We start from the raw sequence: 19,683 nt of genomic DNA, 5'->3' as shown, positions 1-19,683 counted from the left end.
TTGATGGTAAGAGCTCAGATTTTGTATTGATTACAAATATCTTTTGTTGAGTATAGACTGCTAGGTTGACAGTTATTTTTTTCTCAGTGCTTTAAAGAAAGTTTTGCATTCTTTTCTGGTTTTCAACAAGTTAAGAAATCAGTTGTTACTTAAATTGTGATTTTCTTCTACGTAATCTCTTTTTTCTTTGGTTGGTTATAAAACCTTTCCTTTGTCATTTGTGTTCTGCAGTAGTGTTGCATTATGTCTAGGTGAAGATGTTTTTAAAATTTATTTATCCTGTGAGGGATTTGGTGAGCTTTCTAAATTCAAAAGTGTATTAATTAATCAATTATGGAGAACTATAAGATATAAGTTTACCATTTCCCAAGTTTCTGCATTACCACTTTCCAGAACCCTAGACAGAGATTTATTACACCATTTTCTACACTTTCCCCACATCACCTAACCCCTCCTTCAAATTTACTGTTGCTTATCTCTCTGTTTTACATTCTAGCTTCTTTCTCTTTTTTTTAAACATCTTTATTGGAGTATAATTGCTTTGCAATGTTGTGTTAGTTTCTGCTGTATAACAAAGTGAATCAGCTATACGTATACCTATATGTCCATATCCCCTCTCTCTGCGTCTCCCTCCCACCCTCCCTATCCCACCCCTCTAGGTGGTCACAAAGCACCGAGCTGATCTCCCTGTGCTATGCAGCTGCTTCCCACTAGCTATCTATTTTACATTTGGTAGTGTATATATGTCCATGCCACTCTCTCACTTCGTCCCAGCTTACCCTCCCCCCCCCATGTCATCAAGTCCATGCTCTACGTCTGCGTCTTTAAACCTGTCCTGCTCCTAGGTTCTTCAGAACCTTTTTTTTAATTATTATTCCATATATCTGTGTTAGCATACGGTATTTGTTTTTCTCTTTCTGACTTACTTCACTCTGTATGACAGACTCTAGGTCCATCCACCTCACTATAAATAACTCAATTTTGGGCTTCCCTGATGGCGCAGTGGTTGGGAGTCCGCCTGCCGGTGCAGGGGACGCGGGTTCATGCCCCGCTCTGGGAGGATCCTACGTGCTGCGGAGCGGCTGGGCCCATGGGCCATGGCCGCTGGGCCTGCGCGTCCAGAGCCTGTGCTCCGCAACGGGAGAGGCCACAACGGTGAGAGGTCCGCGTACCGCAAAAAAAATAAATAAAAATTTAAATAACTCAATTTTGTTTCTTTTTTTGGCAGAGTAATATTCCATTGTGTATATGTGCCACATCTTCTTTATCCATTCATCTGTCGATGGACACTTAGGTTGCTTCCGTGTCCTGGCTATTGTAAATAGAGCTGCAATGAACATTGTGGTACATGTCTCTTTTTAAATTATGGTTTTCTCAGGGCATATGCCCAGTAGTGGGATTGCTGGGCTGTAATGTAGCTCTTTTCTTAGTTTCTTAAGGAACCTTCATATTGTTCTCCTTAGTGGCTTTATCAATTTACATTCCCACCAACAGTGCAAAAGGGTTCCCTTTTCTCCACACCCTCTCCAGCATTTATTGTTTGTAAATTTTTTATGATGGCCATTCTGACAGGTGTGAGGTGATACCTCATTGTAGTTTTGATTTGCATTTCTCTAATAATTAGTGACGTTGAGCATTCTTTCATATGTTTGTTGGCAATCTGTATATCTTCTTTGGAGAAATGTCTATTTAGGTCTTCTGCCCATTTTTGGATGGGGTTGTTTGCTTTTTTGATATTGAGCTGCATGAGCTGCTTTTAAATTTTGGAGATTAATCCTTTGTCAGTTGCTTCATTTGCAAATATTTCTCCCATGCTGAGGGTTGTCTTTTTGTCTTGTTTATGGTTTCCTTTGATGTGCAAAAGCTTTTAAGTTTCATTAGGTCCCATTTTTTTGTTTGTTTGTTTGTTTTTATTTCCATTTGTCTAGGAGGTGGGTCAAAAAGGATCTTGCTGTGATTTATGTCACAGAGTGTTCTGCCTAAGTTTTCCTCTAAGAGTTTGATAGTGTCTGGCCTTACATTTAGGTCTTTAATCCATTTTGAGATTATTTTTGTGTATGGTGTTAGGGAGTGTTCTAATTTCATCCTTTTACATGTAGCTGTCCAGTTTTCCAAGCACCACTTATTGAAGAGGTTGTCTTTTCTCTACTGTATATTCTTGCCTCCTTTATCAAAAATAAGGTGACCATATGTGCATAGGTTTATCTCTGGGCTTTCTATCCTGTTCCATTGATGTATATTTCTGTTTTTGTGCCAGCACCACACTGTTTTGATTACTGTAGCTCTGTAGCATAGTCGAAAGTCCAGGAGCCTGATTCCTCCAGCTCCGTTTTTCTTTCTCAAGATTGCTTTGGCTTTTCGGGGTCTTTTGTGTTTCCATACAAACTGTGAAATTTTTTGTTCTAGTTCTGTGGAAAATGCCATTGGTAGTTTGATACGGATTGCATTTTATCTGTAGATTGCTTTGGGTAGTAAATGTTGATTCTTCCTATCCAAGAACATGGATAGGAATGGTTAGGAACAAACTCTTCATCTGTTTGTATCATCTTTAATTTCTTTCATCAGTGTCTTATAGTTTTCTGCATACAGGTCTTTTGTCTCCTTAGGTAGGTTTATTCCAAGGTATTTTATTCTTTTTGTTGCAGTGGTAAATGGGAGTATTTCCTTAATTTCTCTTTCAGATTTTTCATCATTAGTGTATAGGAATGCAAGAGATTTCTGTGCATTAATTTTGTAACCAGCTACTTTACCAAATTCATTCGTTAGCTCTAGTAGTTTTCTGGTAGCATCTTCAGGATTCTCTATGTATAGTATCATGTCATCTGCAAACAGTGACGGTTTTACTTCTTCTTTTCTGGTTTGGATTCCTTTTATTTCTTTTTCTTCTCTGATTGCTGTGTCTAAAACTTCCAAAACTATGTTGAGTAATAGTGGTGAGAGTGGACAACCTTGTCTTGTTACTGATCTTAGAGGAAATAGTTTCAGTTTTTCACCATTGAGAATGATATTGGCTGTTGTCATATATGGCTTTTATTATGTTGAGGTAAGTTCCCTTGATGCCTACTTTCTGGAGGGTTTTTATCATAAATGGATGTTGAATTTTGTCGAAAGCTTTTTCTGCATCTATTGAGATGATCATATGGTTTTTCTCCTTCAATTTGTTAATATGGTGTATCACATTGATTGATTTGCCTATATTGAAGAATCCTTGAATTCCTGGGATAAAACCACACTTGATCATGGTGTATGATCCTTTGAATGTGCTGTTGGATTATGTTTGCTAGTATTTTGTAGAGGATTTTTGCATCTATGTTCCTCAGTGATATTGACCTGTAGTTTTCTTTCTTTGTGACATCTTTGTCTGGTTTTGGTATCAGGGTGATGGTGGCCTCATAGAATGAGTTTGGCAGTGTTCCTCCCTCTGCTATATTGTGAAAGAGTTTGAGAAGGATAGGTGTTAGCTCTTCTCTAAATGTTTGATAGAATTCGCCTGTGAAACCATCAGGTCCTGGGCTTTTGTTTGTTGCAGGATTTTTAATCATAGTCCCAGTTTCAGTGCTTGTGATTGTTCTGTTTCTATTTTCTATTTCTTCCCGGTTCAGTCTCAGAAGGTTGTGCTTTTTTAAGAATTTGTCCATTTCTTCCACGTTGTCCATTTTATTGGCATAGAGTTGCTTGTAGTAATCTCTCATGATCCTTTGTATTTCTGCAGTGTCAGTTGTTACTTCTCCTTTTTCATTTCTAATTGATTGAGTCTAATTGATTTTCATTTCTAATTGATTGAGTCTAATTGATTTGAGTCTTCTCCCTTTTTTTCCTGATGAGTCTGGCTAATGGTTTATCAATTTTATTTATCTTCTCAAAGATCCAGCTTTTAGTTTTATTGGTCTTTGCTATTGTTTCCTTCATTTCTTTTTCATTTATTTCTGATCTGATCTTTATGATTTCTTTCCTTCTGCTAACTTTGGGGCTTTTTTGTTCTTCTTTCTCTAATTGCTTTAGGTGTAATGTTAGGTTGTTTATTTGAGTTGTTTCTTGTTTCTTGAGGTAGGATTGTATTGCTATAAACTTCCTTCTTAGAACTGCTTTTGGTGCATACCGTAGGTTTTCGGTCATTGTGTTTTCTAGCTTATATCTTTAAATCCAATTTTCTGTTTACTTATATATTTTTAACCTGATACTTAAGATTCTTATTAAGACACATGTTCAAGGAAATGTACCAATTATGCATATTCATTTCAAGAAATCATCCAGTGCAATAAATATTTTCTTAAATATACTTTATTTTTTAGAGCAGTTTTAGGTTCACTGCAAAACTGAGTGGAAGGTACAGAGATATTCCATATATGCCCATACACAGAGACACACACACTCACATATAACCTCCCCAGTGTTGACATTCCTCACCACGGTGGTATATTTATTACAGTTGATGAACCAAATGACACATCATAATCACCCAAAGTCCATAGTTTACATTACGGTTTATTCCTTGTGTTTGTATGTTCTATAGGTTTGGCCAAATAAATAATGATATGTATCCAGCATTGTGGTATCATACAGAATAGTTTCACTGACTTAAAAGCCTTTTCAAAATTGTTTTTCACTTACTAATATGCATTTCAGTTTCCTTCATGTCTTTTCATGGCTTGATAGCTCATTTCTTCTTAGCACTGAATAATATTTCATTGTCTAATATACCACAGTTAGTTTATCCATTCACCTACTGAAGGACATCTTGGTTGCTTCTAAGTTTTGGCAATAATGAATACAGCTGCTATAAATACTTTTTGTGCAGATTTTTGTGTTGACAAAGTTTTTAACTCATTTGAGTAAATACCAAGGAGTGTGATTGCTGGATCATATGGTAAAAGTATGTTTAGTTTTGTAAGAAACTACCAAACTGTCTTCCAAAGTGTCTCACTATTTTGCATTCCCACCAGCAGTGAATGGGAGTTCGTGTTGCTCCACATGCTCACCAGCATTTGGTGTTCTCAGTGTTTTGGATTTTGGCCATTCTAATAGTGTGTAGTGGTATCTAACTGTTGTTTTAATTTGCATTTTCCTGATGACATAGCACGTGAAGCATCTTTTCATATGCTTATTTGCCATCTGTATGTCTTCTTTGATGAGGTGTCTGTTCAGGTCTTTAGCCCATTTTTTAATTAATTTTTTCACTTTCTTATTGTTGCGTTTAAGAGTTCTTTTATATTTTGAATAAGAGTCCTTTATCAAATATGTCTTTTGCAAATATTTTCTCCCAGTCTGTGGCTTGTCTTCTCATCCTATTGATGCTGTATTTTGGACAGCAGAGGTTTTTCATTTTAATGAAGTCCAGAGTATCAATTATTTCTTTCATGGATTGTGCCTTTGATGCAGTACTTTAAAAAGTCATCACCATAACCTAGGTCACCTAGATTTTCATCTGTGTTATCGTCTAGGAGTTTTACATTTTATATTTAGGTCTTTCATCTATTTTGAGTTAATTTTTGGGAAGAGTGTAAGGTCTGTGTCTAGATTCATTTTTTTTTACATGTGGATATCCAGTTGTTCCAGCATCATTGGTGAAAATATAGTCTTTACTGTAATGCTTTTGCTCCTTTGTCAAAGATCAGTTGACTATATGTATGTGGTTCTATTTCTGGGTTTTCTGTTCTTTTACATAGACCTATTTATCTATTCTTTTGCCAGTACCACACTGTGTTGATTACCTTTGCTTTATAGTGAGTGTTGAAGTTGGGTAATGTGAGTCCTCTGACGTTGTTATTCTTCAATATTGTGTTAGCTATTCTGGGTCTTTTCCCTCTCTATATAAACTTTAGAATTAGTTTTTGCTATCCATAAAATAACTTGCTGAGATTTTGATTAGAATTGCATTCAATTTAGAGATCAAGTTGGGAAGAACAAACGTCTTGACAATATTGAGTCTTCCTATCCGTGAATATGGAGTATCTCTCCATTTACTTACTTCTTTAATTTTTTTCATCTGAGTTTTGTAGTTTTCTATATATAGATCTTATACATATTTTGTTAGATTTATACCTAACTGTTTATTTTGCGGGTGCTAATATAAATGATATTGTGTTTTGAATTTCAAATTCTTGTTAATTGTGGTATATAGGAAAGCAATTGACTTTCCTCTATTAACTTTGTATCCTGCAACCTTTCTATAATCCTTGCTAATTCCAGGAGTTTTTATTTTGGATTTTTTATGTAGATGATGATGTCTTCTATGAACAAAGAAAGTTTTATTTCTTCCTTCCCAGTTTCCAATCTGTATACATTCCCCCCCCTTTTTTTTTCTGGTCTTATTGCATTAACTAGAACTTCCAGTATGAGGTTTAAAAGGAGTGGTGAAAAGGAGCATACATTCTTTGTTCCTCATCTTAATGGGAAAGCTTCAGATTTCTCACCATTAAGTAGTGATGTTAGCTGTTAACTGTGGGTTTCTTGTAGATGTTGTTTACCAAGATGAAGAAGCTCCCCTCTATTCCTAGTTTGCTGAGAGTTTTTATTGTGAATGAATGTTGGATTTTGTCAAATGCCTTTTCTGTATCTATTGATAGAATCATGTGATTTTTCTTCTTTGGCCTGTTGATGTGATGGATAAATTAACTGATTTTTGAATGTTGGACGAGCCTTGCCTACATGGAATAAATTTCTCTTTGTCATGGTGTATAAAAATTCTTTTTATACATTGCTAGATTTCATTTGCTAATATTTTTTGAGAATTTTTGCATCTTTATTCCTGAGATATATTGGTCTGCCATTTTCCTGTAATGTTTTGTCTGGTTTTGGTATAAGAGTAATGCTGGCCTCATAGAACGATTTAGGAAATATCCCCTTTCTTCTCTCTCCTGGAAGAGATTATAGAGAATTGGTATCATTTCTTTCTTAAATGTTTGGTAGAATTCACCAGTGAACCCAACTGGACATGATGCTGTCAGTTTTTGAAAGATATTAATTTTTGGTTCAATGTCTTTAACAGATATAGGCCTATTCAAATGGTTTTTTCTTCTTGTGTGAGTTCTGGGAAATTGTGTCTTTCAAGAAATTGCTTCATTTTAACTTGTGTTATCAAACTTGTGTGCATAGAGTTGTTCATAAGATTTCTCTTTTATCCTTTTAATGCGATGTCCCCTCTTTCATTTCTGATATTAGTAGCTCTTTTCTTCTCTCTTTTTTTTTTTTCTTAGTTAGCCTGGCTAGTGCTACCAATCTAATTGATGTTTTTAAAGAAACAGGTTTGATTTGATTGATTTTTTTGATTGATTCCATGTTTCCAATTTCATTGATTTCTGCTCTAATTTTTATTATTTCTTTTCTTCTGCTTACTTTGGATTTAATTTGATCTTCTTTTTCTAGTTTTATAAGGTGAAAACTTAGACTACTGATTTTAGACCTTTCTTCTTCTCTAATATATGCATTCAATGTTGTAAATTTCCCTCTAAGCACTGCTTTCGCTGCATCCCACACATTTTCATAAGTTGTGTTCTCATTTTCATTAAGTTCAAAGTACTTTTTAATTTCCCTTGAGACTTTTTTCTTTGACCCATGTGATATTTAGTAGTGTGTTGTTTGATCTCCAAATATTTTGGGATTTTTAAGCAATCTTTCTGTTATTGATTTCTAGTTTAATTCCATTGTGGTCTGAGAAGAGACATTGTTCAATTTCTATTTTCTAAATTTGTTAAGTTGTATCCCTCCATTCATTTATTTTTAATATATATGTGTTTTTATATTTATAGGGGTTTCTTGTAGACAAAATATAGTTGGGTCATGTTTTTTGATCCACTCTGGCAATCTTTCTTTTTTAATTGGTGCATTTAGACCACTGACATTCAAAGAGATTATTGATATAGTTGGATTAGTATCTACCATATTTGTTACTGTTTTCTGTTTGTGGCCCTTGTTCTTTTTTTCCTATTTTTATTTTCTGCTCTTTTCTACTATTTGTGGCTTTAGTTGAGCATTTTCTATGTTTCTATTTTTTTCCTTTCTTGGCATACTAGTTATACTTCATTTTTTAAACCTTTTTTAGTGGTTTCCCTGGAGTTTGCAATATACATTTACAGCTAATACAAGTCCATATTCAGATAACACTATACCATTCACAGGTAGGGTTAGTACCTTATAATAAAATAATCCTAATTCTTCCTCTGTGGTATCATTACTATCATTCATTTCACTTATATGTAAATATATATATATACACACACACACACAAAATATATACATAAGCACACATAATCAAATACATTTTTACTATTATTATTTTGAAAAAACTGTTATACTTAAATTAAGAACAAAAAACCCATAAGTTTTTTTTTTTTTTTTTTTTTGGGCCTCTCACTGTTGTGGCCTCTCCTGCTGTGGAGCACAGGCTCTGGACGCGCAGGCTCAGGGGCCATGGCTCATGGGCCCAGCCGCTCCGCAGCATGTGGGATCCTCCCGGACCGGGGCATGAACCCATGTCCCCTGCATCGGTAGGCAGACTCTCAACCACTGCGCCACCAGGGAAGCCCCAACCCATAAGTTTTTATTTTACCTTCACTTATTCCTTCTCCAATGCTCTTCTCTTCTTTATGTAGATCTGAGTTTCTGACATATATTATTTTCCTTCTCTCTAAAGAACTTCTTTTAACATTTCTTTCAAGGCTGGTCTGCTGTAAACAAATTATCCTAATTTTTATCCTAACTTTTCTGAGAATTTTGTATATTCCTCCTTCACTTTTGGAGGAAAGTCTGTAGGGACAGAATTCTGGATTTATTTCTCCTACATCTTAAATATTTCACTTCACTCTTTTTGCTTGCCTTGTTTCTGGTGGAAAATTAGGGGTAATTCTTATCTTTGCTCCTCTATATGTAAGATATTTTTTTCCTGTGGCGTCTTTCAACATTTTCTCTTTATCTTTGATTTTCTGCAGTCTGAATATAATATACCTAAATGGTTTGTTTGTTTGTTTTTGAATTTACCCTGCTTGGTGTTCCTGGATATTTAATTTGATGTCTGACATTAATTTTGGGAAATTCTGTTATTATTCTTTTCTCTCTTTCATCTTCTTCTGGTATTGCCTTTACATGTATGTTATACCTTTTGTAGTTGCCCCACAGTCCTTGGATATTATGTTCTCTTCTTTTCCTCTTTTTTCTTCTGTTTTGAAAGTTTCTATTGATATATCATCAAGGTCAAAGATTTTTTCCATATTCCTGTTCAGTCTACTAATGAGCCCATCAAAGCATTCTTCATTTATCCTCTAGATTTCCTTTTTGATTCTTTTTAAAAATTTCCATCTCTCTGATTACATTTCTCATCTGTTCTTGATGCTGTCTGTGCTGTCTGTTTTATCCATTAGTACCCATAGCATATTAATCAAATTAAAAAAAAAATTTTTTTCTTGTCTGATAATTCCAACATCTATACCATATCTGAGTCTGATTCTGATACATGTTGTGTCTCTTTGAACTCTTGATTTTGCCTTTTAGTACACTTGTGATTTTTTTCCTGATAGCTCTGCATGATTTATTGGGTAAAAGGAACTGTGATAAATAGGCCTTTAGCAATGTAGTAGTAAGGTGTAGGAGGAAGAGAGTCATTATATAGTTCTGTGATTAGATGGCAATCTGCCAATCTTTTAGTGTCCCTCAGCTCTCCCTCTCCCCCTACATGGAGCGAGATAACCACAGTGGGCTGGAGTTAAGTATTTCCCTTCCCCTGGTCACTTAGGTCTTCATAAAACCCCAGTAGTATAAGCTCTGGTAAAATTGTTTCTCTTGAGAGCAGTCCTTGTTTAGGAAAACAGAATTCTCTGGTGTATTTCAAAATAGTTCTTTTTCCCTTCCCCTTGCCAGAATCACAAGGGGACTTTTCTTTGATATTCACTAGGAGAATCTGGTTGAGCTCCTGGAGGTAAAAATCACGGAATGTGGGAGCACTTCTCTGTCTGGGTCGCCCTGGAGTTTTTACCTCTCTGACTTGTCTACATGGAGCTTCCATCAGTTCATCAACTATAATTCAGGTTTCCCAAGCACTGGTACCTATGAGAGTTTTTCCTTGAGGTTCTCTGCTCGGGTAAGTTGTGATTATTTGTATTTGCTTGTCAGTTACTCCAGCTTTATTGTAGATGCAGTGGTTTGCCCTGTGACATCACTTCTATGATGGATCCAAGAAAAGCTATTGATTTTTCAAGTTGTTCACCTTTTTACTTATTATTAGGATGGAGTGACAACTTCCAGGCTTCTTACATGTTGGTCCAGAAGCCTGCAGCTCTCTCCATCCGGTACATTTTACATTTCATATTTTGTTATTTCTACAATTTCTATTTCATCTCATCCCAAGTTTTCCTGCTGAATGCCTATGATATTTTTTATTGCCTCTATTATTTTGTTATACATCATAAGTATATGCATATTGTTTTCTACCTTTAATAATTCTGAAAATTTGAAATATTTATGGGTCTAATTCTATTTCTTTATTCTGCTTATCCTTGCTCATGTATTCTTGTCATCTTGTGGTTTTACAAAAAATCTCATTGTGAGCCAATGTTTGTTGAAACTTTATTTGTGAGGAGTTGTGAGGCTTAGTTTGAGGGTATATATTCCTGCAGAGGTGATTTGCTTTCATTTCTGCCAGCCACATGGAATCCCTTCGATAACTGAGCCACCATAATTTCTTAGTGTTTTCGTTTTCATTGTACAAGTACTGTAATTTCAGACTACAATTACTACATAATGACTGACTTCTACTTATAATTTTCAGGGACTATTTCAGCCAAACAACCCCCACTCTCCCCTCACATACCAAGAGGCAAGATTACACTAGACAACTTTCCTTGCTGAGTTCTCTTGCAAAGCAGTTTTCTTCTCGTTCATCATTTCCCAGGGGATATAGCACATTAGGGCTCCTAGATTCATGGGTGGGTGTCCAAAACAACAACTATCCAAATGCCCTGTCCTTTTATCTCCCATGTGGTTTTGGAAGTTACAACTCCATGTTGCTGGAGATGGGCAGATACTACCTGGAAGCTTCTGGCTTTAGCCCCTCTTTTCCTGTCTAGAGTCATAGGACTGCCTCATGTTTGGCCTTAGTGAAGGAGTTTCTTCATTTTCTTTCACATATATAGTTCAAATATGTACCCAAAATAATTTTAAGTATATTTTGTGTACCAATTTTAGATATTTTGTAGTGAACTGCTTTTTGGGTATGTAACTACGTATTTAACTGGAAAGGAAAGCTCCTTGACAATTTGATTTTGATATTGTGTATTTATTTTTCATTTTTTTCCCCCTTCACATTAAAAATTAAATCATTCTGTAGAGCAGGTATTTTAACTGAGTCACACTCCCTATATACCAATAGTTTGGGGTTATTTTTTATTTCCTTTTCATTTACTTCCTGTGTATTTAACTGATTGTGTCTTTCCTGCAAAACACACACACACACACACACCCTTATTTTGTTTTGTGTTTGAGTTAAGGCACAGTACTACTGAACTGCATAGAGTCAGCTTTTTGATCTGCATCTGTATTGCACAGTAGTGCTGCTGCTTTCATATCCTTATATCTCTAGTGCAAAATTAGAAACATTGAAAACTATTATGTACTAAGTACTCACTTAAATGTGTTGAACTAAAAGCCTTTAGTGTTGAACACAGGAAAAACGATGGATATGGAGTACTCCTGTGTCTCTAAAAATTTAAATAAAATAAGTAGATCACTTAAAATATAGGTATGTAGTATTTTGTCTAACTTTTTTTTTGGTCTTAATTAGTTTGTTGTTTATCAGGTTTAATGTGTGTGGGAGGGATTCTGTGGATATTTGTTGTAGAAGCAGCAGCACAAAATCGCAGTATTTAGGAGGGAAAGGGAGGGGTTAACCCTGGTTAATGTAGAAGCAAGTAGTACAATTTTCATGGAAATATAATTGTAAAAGAGCAGAAACTGTCCCTTCCTTAAAATTCATTAAAAGTTCTATAATATATATGATTAAGGACTATCAAGGAATTTTTTTTAAAGAAACTATTTTCAATGCAGGCAAGGTTAGTGACATCCTGTTTAAAAAATCTTCATTTTGCACATTTTTAAGAAATCCACTACATTGGCCATCAGTATTTGATCACGTGTTAGGCATTCACCAATGTCAATTTCTCTTCTATTTCCTTGCCCTGGGAGATTTCACTTCCTCATCCTCTTAAATTTATGCCAGGCAGCTTGACTTGCTTTGGCCAGTTAAACGTGAACAGGAGTGATATGTGTCACTTCCAGGCAGAAGGATTTCATGGTGAGTCTTCTCTTCTTTGAGCCTCTTCCCTGTCCTGGTGCTCATAGAAGCATGGGGTGATTTGCAGCTATCTTGAGTGTGATGCAGCCCAGAAATCCGAATCAACACAACACAGCTGCCTCAAGAGTTGCCCAGATCTGCATGTGAAAAAAAATGAACTTTTGTTATGTAACAGCACTGAGATTTGGAGTTGTTTTTAATTGCTCTATAACCTAACCTACTCTGGCTAATACAGGTGGTACAATATGAAGTACTTTAAACAAATACAAAGAGAACACTTAACAAATGCAAGCAGAAAGAGAACAATTGAGATGACATATTTTATGTTAGGAAGCACTACCCCTGGTTTAAAACACACCAAGATTTTCAGATAAAATTAACTTTTTAAGAGTGCTTATAAAAACAAGTTGAAATCTAATTCACCCCATTTTCTCAAACTTTTGAGTCTAAAATATGTTTTTGTATATTGTAGTGTTTTATCCTGAGGTAAGACCTTTGAGTATGTACTAAATATTTTTCTATGCTAGTATTCTTTGCTAAGTACAATCATTAATTACTGAATTTTATTAGTTTGGTCTGTTACTTGTATCTTCGTCTTCCCAGCCCTGGAGTTACCACTGGAACAAGCTTCAGCTGAAATTTTGGAGAGGGTATGATAGGGAACAATGTGATTTCATAATTATAAGCAGAGAAGACCTTCATTTTTGTTGTGTTTTGTTTGTTTTATATTTGCTTGTTTGGCTGGTTGGCATTCGAACTCCCTGTCCATGTTGGGAACTTTTTTACTGTTTATGTCTTGCTGGGGAAGATTTATTTGCTGATGTAACCCAGTGGCTAACAGTGGGACAGTAGGGTTCTCTCCAGACCTTTCCCATAGTAGGAAGTTGGCCATTGTTTCCCAGTTTTGCTGCCTTGACTTCATTTGCCACTTATTTTTCAAGCCAGGTTCTCCAGACATGTAAATGGTTTTGGAAGGCTGTAAGTCCCTAATTTAAGGAATTTCGATAAATTCCTCTTCGTAAATTCGTCAGTCAGTGTCTGTCTCTTTTAACTAAGAACACTGATAAAAAACTTTGGCTATAGATGCTGCTTCTTTTTTTCAGGCACACATTTCTTAGCCCATTTATTCATTCATCTATGTATTCATTAAAGAACTATGCATTAAATGCCTTATAACTATCTTTTTACTGAGATTAAAATTGGAAGCAAGGTAGATAGGCAGGAACGTATGAGTTCTTTTCACATTCTTAAATCTGCTATTGTCTGTCCTGTATCAGAGCCTGTTCACATGCTGCTCCTTCTATTTGACGGTCTCCGCACACCACTGCTATTCTTACATGTCGGCCTGTAGTGCTTTCTGGCCGCTGCTCTGTTCTTGTACATATCTAGTAAACTCCTTTTCATCCATCAAATCTTAGCACTAAAGGAAACCAACCCTAATGGTTCATTATGCTCTGTAAATTTCATTCATGCATTTTATACATTCCTTAGTTCTATACATGTGGACTCTTTTCTGTTCCTCTCCACGTTTCCTTTTGCTCATAATGTTATCCTCCCGACCTAGTAAAACTATCCCTTTCATGCCATAGGTACTCAAAACATATTTGCCCAGAGAATGAAGGAAGTAGACAATCAAAATACAGTGTGCTACATGGTACAATTGGATTAACTGCAGAGTGCTGTGAGCTGATGAGGTGGGTGATCTAACCCAGCCTTGGGGGATCAGTGATGTGTAAACTGAGATCTAAATGCAAATCAGCTAGGTGAAGCTGTTGGGGGTGAGAAGAGGGAGAAAAGGGGAACTGAAAGTGTGCTCTAGGTAAAAGAAACAACACGTAGGAAAGCCAGGAAGCAAGATACCTGGAATTCCATGGAACCCCACAGAACATACCACATTTGGTCACCTGGGACACACTCAGGGCACGTGCTCATTGGGAGAGGGTGAGCTCACATGCCCGACATAGAGTTCATACTCAGTCTCAGTGCAGAGTGAAAACAGGTATCCTAGGTCAATCCCAGCGAAGTGTCTGTGGTTTTCTCCTTGCAGTGGTTGGTTTTCCTTTTCTCTGATCTTTCCATCCCATCAAGAAGAGGCAGCTATGAAATTGGTATCATAAGTGCACACCTGGCTAGGATTCCTGCTATAACCCTCCAAGGTTACATGATGATTAAGCTGACATATGTTTTATCCTGCAGCTCTTCACTCACTCGGAGGCAGGCCGAAACGCCCAGGTGTGCAGGCTACGCACATGAACCATGGTTGATCCTGGTCTCAATCACCTTTTCTGTTGGAAATTCTGCATTTATTTTCAGTTTAATTTCTTCCATGTATCTATATATTTTGCTTCAGTTGTGTATCAATATTTGTGGTTCACGTATTAATAGTGACTTTTCACTTTGAATTTCTTTTTTCTAAATTGAAGTATTACATATATAGTACTGATAGTACGATTTCTTTCTTTCTTCCTTTTCTCTCTTTCCCTTCCTTCCTTCCTTCCTTCCTTCCTTCCTTCCTTCCTTCCTTCCTTCCTTCCTTCCTTCCTTCCTTCCTTCCTACCTTCCCTCCCTCCCTCCCTCCCTCCCTCCCTCCCTCAAACATCTTACATCTTTCCTGTTAACTTATTAACCGTAATAAACGTCCATGCTACAAATCAGCAAGTTGGGAATTCATTCAGAGTGTGCAGACAGTGGTTTCCTAGTGAAGAAGAGGCAGCTGGGTTTTCAATGTGGGAAGCCAAATCCTTTACCTATTGACATCCTTTACCTGGTGTTTTGAAGTTTATTAGTGCCCTCCAGATGCGTGTTGAATTTTTCATTTTATTTTATATATTTGGAGACAGTGTTGGATGGCAGAATGAATAGTGAGAAGACTTGTTTTGAAATCTTACTCATGCAGAGACAATGCAATTGCTGGAGGGTATCTGCTAGGAGCCTCAGTGGCCTTCTCGGCAGAAGGGGACTGACAGTCCTCACCCCATGGGTGTCATAAGGATGAAATGAGATACTAGCTCAAAATAAGGGTTTTAATTCATAGTAGGTATGTAACTAACTTTTTGCTTTCTTTATCTCAGTTATTAACATCATGTTGATTAATTCACATATATGGTTTACCAATATGGGCATTCATTTTTGTAGAAAATTTTGATAAATTCACCATGAGATAAATTTCCAGACTTTCACACTTTGATTATGAAGTTCCTAAGGCTCGTAAGTAGGAGGCTCATTGTTTAAAAATAGACTCGCTTGGTGTCAATTTCCCTGGAATAAGGTTCTGCTACTTTGGGTATTATGTTTTTACCCTCCCACTTTTTTTTTGCACTGTTTTCTATGATTCATTTTCATTACTTTAAAGGCCAAATATTCAAAGAAAGAATATACACTTCTGTGCCACTTTTACCCTTATCTTTCTTTAAACCTGATCCTGATTGGCAAATACGTGTGACAGTGAACATGTGCATTCTCCCTGAGAAAGTACACCTCATTTGAATCAGTTATTCTTCTGCAAATAATAGCAAATGGAAAAGAGTTTGGGGGTCAGAAGATGTTTGTTTTAGCCCTCTCTCTGAACTTCATTTTTCTTTTCTGTATATTTAGAACTCATACAGTTATTTTTAAGCAAAATAATATATGTCAGAACTTTATAACTTAGAAATGACTACATAAATGTTATTTTTTTTGTTACAAAAATAAGAGTTGGCCCATGTCGCTAGGATAAAATGAAAGTAGAAAAAGACCTAATTAGTCTTTTGTTTGATTAGGATGCTCTTCCAATCAGAACTGAGAAAGCAAGCCCACTGAGTAATTTATTGCCCACTTTGCTTTTCCTCTACTTATTTAATTTAATTTTTTATTTAGTTTTAACAGAACCTGGATATTGTATTTTGGAGAGGACAAGGTCAACCTCAATACCTCTGTTAAGGCTGATATAGTTTAAGACCAGGGCCTTCAATCTCTGTTTCTTTTTAGTTTGTCTGCCTTGGAGTGCTAGTATTTTTAGTGTACTTTGGACCATCAGGGTTTTCCACTCTGGCACTTTAACTGAAACAGTGTAGTTTCTCTCCTCCTTAGGCCAATCAAAGTTAACCTTTTTATTTGCGAATTGAGAACTGGTGCAGAAAATTATTCTGTTGAATGTCAAGGTGTTAGGACAGTCTCAGGCTAGGGATATAGGAGGAACAGCATTGGATACAGAAAGTTAAGTCCTATAGGAGGGTAGATGTGACTAATATTGGTAAATATGATTAAGGTTCATGGGGGATGTGTTGAGACCTAGCATTTTTAAAGGTAGAATTGTATTTGAAAATAATTTAACATTCTTAATATTAAATGCTAAACTTGCCAGTTGTGAGGATGTTGAAAAAAGCTATTTTCTTGGTAGAAAGTACCAGGCAGTATTATTTTTTTGTTTGTTTGTTTGTTTGTTTATACAGCAAGTTCTTATTAGTCATCAGTTTTATACACATCAGTGTATACATGTCAATCCCAATCGTCCAATTCAGCACACCACCATCCCCACCCCACTGCGGTTTTCCCCCCTTGGTGTCCATACGTTTGTTCTCTACATCTGTGTCTCAACTTCTGCCCTGCAAACCGGTTCATCTGTACCATTTTTCTAGGTTCCACATACATGTGTTAATATACGATATTTGTTTTTCTCTTTCTGACTTACTTCACTCTGTATGACAGTCTCTAGATCCATCCACGTCTCAACAAATGACTCAGTTTCGTTCCTTTTTATGGCTGAGTAATATTCCATTGTATATATGTACCACATCTTCTTTATCCATTCGCCAGACAGTATTATTGAGACTACAGCATCATTGATTAGATGCTTTGCTAATCCCCCCTCAGGGTAGAAGCTGAACCTGCAGAGTTTTAATATAGACTGAACTCCTTTGCTTGAGCCCAGGGTAATGGTTTACTTGCTATCTGGAAGAAAGAAGAGAAAAGCTGAAAAAAGTGGGAAGGGAGCTAGTGAAGTAGTAAAAGGCCAAACTCTACATCAGGTTATATCAAGTTACTAAAGTCACAAAAAGTAATTTTTTGAGAGTAAGAGTAAACATAGAGCTTGGGCTGGTCTGAGGTATCATGTCCTAAAGGAAGACTGTGATTCACAGAGGAAATAAGTGGCTGAGAACTCACAGAAATCAAAGGCCAAGCTCTAGACCAATACGAGCCCATGCTAAGTTTCACCAGGCCATAGGGAGCTAGGGGACCCCTAGGTAGTATCTAAGCTAATAGTAGAAGTTACTTCTGCTTATCCCTTTCTGAGTTCCCTTTCATGGGAAACCAGTGTTCCTGTATACTAAACCTCTTCACCGGATACTTTTTTCCATCTCCTGCCTTGACTGACTACTCATTTCCCTTATACTATTCAATCCACTACAACTTGGCTTCTACCCCTAATAATTCTGCTGGAACCATTCTTACAGGAATGGGAGCATTTGCAATATAAACTCACAACAGTTCTGTGATTTAGGTACCATTATTATTCTCATCTGTATCATGGGGATAATAATAGAACTGACTACATAGAGTCAGTTGACCCTCAAATATGCAGTTAGTTTTCAACAGACGCTTGCTGTTGTTATTATTATTGTGTTGTTGTTGTTGTCGTCTGTTCCCTTCTTCAGGAAATGCTGTTTTTCTTAGTTGTTGGGACAAGCTTCTTTCAGGATTTTCAGTCTTCTTGCCTGGACACTTCCTGTGTCTCCCTTGCAGCTCCTCTTTCTTTACCAATCCTTGAAAAATTAGTGTTCTTTGAGGCTCTTCCTGAGTGATAAGCCATAAGCGGTAGCTTATCTTCCCACCATTTCAACTATATCTACTTGTCATTTTTTTTCAAATCTTTACCTCCATGCTAACTCCACAAGATCTAGAATCATGAGTGCAATCACTAAGTCTATTTCCCCAGCTCAGTGAATGGCAATGCCTGCTAGTTGCTGAAGCCAAAAACTGGGTGTCATCAGTGAGACTCCTCCATATTCAATCAATAATTGGACCGGCCAATTCTGTCTTCTAAATATTTCTGGAATCTGTCTGCCTTGCTTCAACCTCTGTGTCACTGACATTTCAGGATTGCATAGTCTCCTAATTGGTCTCCCTTTCTCCAGTAAAGAGCCTTTTAAATCCATTCTCTGTGTCACAGTGAACTTATCACAAATTGACCCCAGATTAATCTCCTACTACTTTCTCCTTAAATGGGTCCAGCCCTGTTAAACTATTCTAAGTTCCCTCAAGATGTCCGATTCCCAGTTTAGCTCAGGGCTTTGCACATTCTTTTCCTTCTGCCTGGAAAACTACCTCCTTTCTCTGTACCCTTTATTTGGTTGATTCCTTCTCATTCTTCAGGTTTTAGCTCAGATGTTATTTCCTCAGAAACCCTTTCCTGCATCACTCAAACTCTGAATGAGATCTTTCTGCCCTATGCACCTAGAGTGCCTGTTGCAGCTCTCACCATAGTGCCATGTGATTGCCAAGATACCTGTCTCTCCCACTAGCCTATAAGCACCCTTCAGTACAGAAATGTATTTTATTATTGTATCTCTAGAAACAAGTGCAGCATCCAGCATATAATAAGTACTTAAGGAATGTGTGTCAAAAGAATAAGAATGGGGAATAAAATCTCATTTAACATTTAAATGCATTTTCTAATAATGCATCCCCATAATGGAAGCACATCCTAATTAAAGTATATAGAAGTATATAGTGTAACAAGTCACTCTGTTTCTCAAGTTACCCAATCTGTAAAATAAAGAGGCTGGATAAGTATATATATATAAAATACACCCTTTTCAGCTCTAACATTGTATTATTTTCTAAAGACTCCTCAATGAGAAACTACCAATAATACCACCAAAGAAACCCATTCAATGCTACCTTCCTAGATACTGAATGTAGAACAACTGTCTAATTCCAGATATTCTAGGGTACTTTCAAGACAAAGATCTATAAGGAACATTCTAGACTGAAGTCTATACTATTCTAAAATAACCAGGACCATGTGCATTTTTGAATCCTGGCTTTATACTGTTAGTGGTTTAATGCTGAGCCAATATTGCAAGTTTTGTGTGTTTGCTTGAAAGTTACAGCAGATGTAGCATAGAGCAGTGAGTCGGGACACAAATCACTGCTCTCCAGGAACTCACTGCGACTTTGGCAAATCTCAGTTTTCTCATTTGCAAATTAGAATAACAGTGGTAACTAACATGGTATTTTGTGAAGATTAATGCCTTAAGAGATGCAAAATTATTAAAACAGTGTTTGGTGTATAGAATATGAAGTCAGCGAATGTTATCTATGACTGTATTATTAACTTACCATTATTTAAATTACTTTCTTGCTTACTTAACTTTCAGTTAAGGGGATTTTCAAGATGAGAGGGTCTTCTGCTCTCTGTGATC

This window comes from Globicephala melas, chromosome 5, assembly GCF_963455315.2.
Source record: "Globicephala melas chromosome 5, mGloMel1.2, whole genome shotgun sequence".
Lineage (NCBI taxonomy): Eukaryota > Metazoa > Chordata > Mammalia > Artiodactyla > Delphinidae > Globicephala > Globicephala melas.
This window is presented reverse-complemented; position numbering follows the sequence as displayed.